Genomic DNA, 5,625 nt, shown 5'->3' with positions numbered 1-5,625 from the left:
AGATAAATAATTAGAAAATAATCCATGACCTAAGATTAGAGAAGTAACATGAGGGGACTTTAAAGTTTTAAAATTAAACGATTATGTGATTTTCCCCAAATTTTAATATTTTAAGTCTTCATTTACATTTATATGGAGCTTCCCTGGTGGCTCAGCAAATAAAGAATTTGCCTCCAATGCAAAGACCCTGTTTGATTCCTGGGTTGGGAAGATCCCCTGGAGAAGGGAATGAATTGCTACCCACTCCAGTATTCTTGCCTGGAGAATTCCATGGACAGAGGAGCCTGGTGGGCTACAGTCCATGGGGTCACAAAGAATTGAACATGACTGAGTGACTTTCACTTACATTTGTAGGTATGTATTGTATAATTATCATATATAGAATATATACATATATTTCTGCCATTAGAGTGGTATCATCTGCATATGATGATATGCAGGTTGTTGACAGTATGAGATTCTTGACATTTCTCCCAGCACTCTTGATTCCAGCTTGTAACTCACCCAGCCTGGCATTTCATCCTCTGCATATAAGTTAAATTAACAGGGTGACAATATATAGCCTTCTCATACTCCTTTCCCAATTTTGAACCAGTCACTTGTCCCATGTAAGGTTGTTGATGAGGATGAAGGGAGAGAGTGAAAAAGCTGGCTTGAAACTCAACACTAAAAAACTAAGATCATTGCAGCCTGTCCCATCACTCTCTGGCAAATAGAAGGGGGAAAAGTGGAAGCATTGACAGACCTTCTTTTCTTGGGCTGCAGGTTCACTGCAGGTGGTGACTACAGCCATGAAATTAAAAGACTCTTGTTTCTTGGAAGGAAGGCTATGACAAACCTAGACAGCGTACTAAAAAGCAAAGACATCACTTTGCCAATAAAGGTCTGTATAGCCAAAGCTGTGGTTTTTCCAGTAGTCATGTATGGATGTGAGAGTTGGACCACAAAGAAAGCTGAGCATCCAAGAATTGATGCTTTTGAACTGTGGTGTTAGAGAAGACTCTTGAGAGTCCCTTAGACTGCAAGGAGATCAATCCAGTCCATCCTAAAAGAAATCAGTCCTGAATATTCATTGGAAGGACTGATGCTGAAGCTGAAGTTCCAGTACTTTGGCCACCTGATGTGAACAGCCGACTCATTGGAAAAGACCCTGATGCTGGGAAGGATTGAAGACAAAAGGAGAAGAGGGTGGCAAAGGATGAGATGGTTGGTTGACATCACTGATTCAATGGACATGAACTTGGGCAAACTCTGGGAGATGGTGAGGGACTGCTGCTGTGCTGAACGTCGCAGAGTCCGACACTACTTAGCCAGTGAAGGACAAATACATATATTTGCTAAATAGCACAGGCATGTGGCATGCTAAGTTGCTTCAGTCGTGTTCAACCCTCCAGACCTATAGAGTTCAACTCCTGCGACACTATAGACTGTAGTCCACCAGGCTCCTCTGTCCATAGGATTCTCCAGGCAAGAACTCTAGAGTGGGTTGCCATGCCCTCCTCAAAAGGATTTTCCTGATTGAGGGATTGAACCTGCATCTCCTACATTGCAGACGAATTCTTTACCACTGAGTCACCAGGGAAGCCCATATGTACGTGTGTGTATATATCTCCAGGTAAAATGTGTGCACGTGCACACACACACACACACACAATGGCTTCCCTCATAGCTCAGTTGGTAAAGAATCTGCCAGCAGTACAGGAGACCCAGGTTCGATTCCTGTGTTGGGAAGATCCTCTGGAAAACGAAATAGCAACCCACTCCAGTATTCTTGTCTGGAGAATCCAACAGACAGAAGAGCCTGGCAGGCTTCAGTCCTTGGGGTCACAAGAGTCAGACACAACTTAGTGACTAAACCATCCCAGGTACAATATCAGGCATTCCTGTTAGCAAATGTCAGCTGAAGTCAACCTGCCCCTTAATGAATAAAATACGTTTGATAAGAGTAGTTTAAAGTCCTATTCTATAGAAAAGTCAATTCTCTGCTCCAGACATACTCTGCAGATTTACAGGGTTGACTCCCCATACTGATCTCTAACTCAGATCTTACGCTAAGCCATTTTAGTTACTTCTCAACAGACTTTTTAAAAGCAAGGAATTGATTTTTCTGTTTCCCCTTTTCAATTGCACAGCAATCCCAGCAGTAAATATGGGACTTTATAGATGTTTCTGATGATTTATAAAGAGAGGGGTTTTTATATCACAGCACATGATTATGTTTAAAGAACATAGTACACGTTCCTTTTCTTGAAAGTTTCCTGTGTTATTTCTGTCCATCCGGGCTCAGACTTCCCTACTTTGTACTCATCCTTCCAACCACCTTTGTGAAATTGTCACTAGGAATCCAAATTACCTATTTCTCTACTAGAGTAATTCAGCTCTCTCCAAGATCTTGTTCCAGTCTCAGCTTGACATTCATCTTTGCCTATCCCAAACTTCCAGAATTCTCTGATGAACCATGTAATCTCATCCTTTAATACTGTTTACTTTCTCTAGAACACAACTGTGAGTTAAGTTGCAGTTATAATTTTTTCATTTTTAACGGGTTTATAGTTTAAAAGTTCTTATAGATCTCAGAATCTAGAGAGAAATAAAGTTCAATGATTATATAAACTTTGAATCAAATTAGTTAAATAGGTTTCTTAACTGAGCTTCTGAGGACATTATGCATTGGGGATTCTTCAACAGACATACCTAGTATACATTATTTCAAACCTCTTTAAAGACAAAAGATCTTCTCTGTAGTTCAAATGGTAAAGAATCCACCTGCAATGGAGGAGATCTGCGTTCAGTCCCCGGGTTGGGAAGATCCTCTGGAGAAGGGAATGGCAATCGACTCCGGTATTCTTGCCTGATGAATCCCATGGACAGAGGAGCCTGGCATGTTACTGCCCATAGGGTCGCAAAGAGTCAGACACGACTGAGCAACTAAACTACTACTACTTAAAGATAAAGCTCTTATAGAAATGAAGTCCTCTAAAAAGTTGAAAACTGCTTAGCAACCAAATAAATGCAACATAATGCAAAAAAATATTGAACCACTAATAAAAGACAATGAAAGAAAAAATCAATTATTTTCTTGGAGGAAAGAATCAAGAAATTTTTCAAAGAAAAGTAACATTTAAATGTGAACTTGTGCCAATTAAATGTGAACTTGTGCCAATTAAATCTACAAGTTGTTGTCAAAACGACCTTCCCAGAGCAATTCTGATCATGTTATTTCTGAGTTCTGCCCATGAGATATCATATTTACATTTCCTTTCATTCATGTCCAAACTTGCTTTTATAGTCTTGCTTTCCATTACCCTCTCTCATGTAGTCTATGCTCTGTACATAAAAGACTGGTCAATCCTTCACATATTATAGGTGCTCAATAAAGTAATTTTTTTGGTGAGCCTGAATGATCACTCCAAATGGTAGCAGAGGTATAGTGATCTTGATATATATTTTTAAACCTTTAGTAAATAATAATGTATTTAATTAAAATGGGCAGGAAGTTATTATCCATGTAGCTGGTATATTCAGTATGCTTAATTCCCTTATAATTTTGTCTCCCTTGGATCCTTAAACTTTATTTAGGGCAAAATAATGCTCCCCTCCCCCACAATGAAAACTTTGGTTAGTTGCAGGGCTTTTCTGCTGATTTTTAGTTAACAGAATGCCTTTTGGTCACCAGTTGCAAGTACAGCTTCAGTTCAATAAATATTGCCACTTCCAACCTTACCTAGCATATAATCTCATCTTTAGCAACTGAAACCAACCTTCAGTGAGAAGCCACCAAGTGAGAAGCCAACAAATAAGAGATCATGAGCCCTCTACTTCCAGGTGTTGCTTGCTTTTCTTGGACACTCTGAAGTGCTATTTCACTCTGAACAAAGATCTAAAATTGAGTGTCAAAAAATTGATGCTTTCAAACTGGAGTGTTAGAGAAGACTCTTGAGAGTCCCTTATACTGCAAGGAGATCAAGCCAGTCAATCCTAAAGGAAATCAATCCTGAATATTCATTGGAAGGACTGATGCTGAAGCTGAAGCTGAAGCTCCAGTACTTTGGCTACCTGATGCAAAGAGCTGACTTATTGGAAAAGACCTGGGAAAGATTGAAGGCAAGAGGAGAAGGGGGCGACAGAGGATGAGATGGTTGAATGGCATCACCAACTCAATGGACATGAATTTGAGTAAACTCCAGAAGATAGTGAAGGATAGGGAAGCCTGGTGTGCTGAAGTCTATGGCGTCTCAAAGAGTCAGACACAACAGAGTGACTGAACAGCAAGGATCTAAAATGGTCGAGAAGAGGTGAGGAAGGTGGGGTAGGAGGACATGTCTCGCTGTATACTATCCTCTGGCAAGTATACTAAAATGAATTCTCTTTGTGGAGCTTCCTGGGGATCTTAATGTGATCCAGCAGACTCCTGCTCTCCTGGAAAATCTGTCTAGTGTTCCCTGCCTGGTCTACTGGGACTCTTTTTCTCATCCCTGGGTATCTTTTAGTATCCATCCAGTCTCCTTCTGCTGAGATTTCTGCTCTAAGCCCTGTTGAACTGGGATCCCCATGAACCCTCCATCTTGCATGGCCCAGTACTGGATATAGGCAATACTTGTGAATCCTCTGCCCAATAAAACTGAATAATATTTGGGCAATAATATCTCCCCTGCATCTAGGCTTCCCTACACAAACAGTTTGCCAGCCTTTTACTTGCTCCCAAGATTTCCTGGACAAGAGATCAATTCAGTTTCAGAGTTTCTGCTATCTCACTCATAAGTCCTCCTTTTTCCACCCTCTGGACTTTCCTGTGTTTTCTAGTAGGTAAAAAGAGTCAGAAAACAGATTCTTGGCTATTTCCTATGAAAGTTTTCAGGTTTATCTCATATATTAATGTAATATAACTTATTGGGACCTCAGTGGAAACTGAAGATGGAAGGGTCATATTCTTCTATCCCCTTATATTCATGTTTTCTGTGATCGTGGTTTTCAGTGTGTCTGCCCTCTGATGGAGAAGGATAGGAGTCTTATGGAACCTTCCTGATGGTAGACACTGACTGAGGGGAAAACTGGGTCTTGTTCTGATGGGCAGGGCCATGCTCAATAAATCTTTAATCCAATTTTCTGTTGATGGGCAGGGCTGTCTTCCCTCTCTGTTATTTGACCTGAGGCCAAACTATGGTAGAGGTAATGCAGATAGTGGCAACCTCCTTCAAAAGGTCCCATTCACTCACTGCTACACTCAGTGCCCCCAACCCTGCAGTGGGCCACCGCCGACCCATGCCTCCGCCAAAGACTCTTGGACCCTCATGGGCAGCTCTGGGTCAGTCTCTCGTGGGGTCACTGCTCCTTTCTCCTGGGTCCTGGTGCTCATAAGGTTTTGTTTGTGCCCTCCAAGAGCCTGTTACCCTTGTCCTGTGTAAGTTCTGGCAGCTCTATGGTGGGGTTAGAACTGTACATGGAACAATAGACTGATTCCAGATCAGGAAAGGAATACTTTAAGGCTGGATATTGTCACCCTGCTTTTTAAAATTCTTTGAAGAGCACATCATGAGAAATGCTGGACTGGATGAAGCACAAACTGGAATCAAGATTGCCAGGAGAAATGTCAATAACCTCAGATATGAAGATGACACCACCCTT

This window comes from Muntiacus reevesi, chromosome 13, assembly GCF_963930625.1.
Source record: "Muntiacus reevesi chromosome 13, mMunRee1.1, whole genome shotgun sequence".
Taxonomy (NCBI): Eukaryota; Metazoa; Chordata; class Mammalia; order Artiodactyla; family Cervidae; genus Muntiacus; species Muntiacus reevesi.
This window is presented reverse-complemented; position numbering follows the sequence as displayed.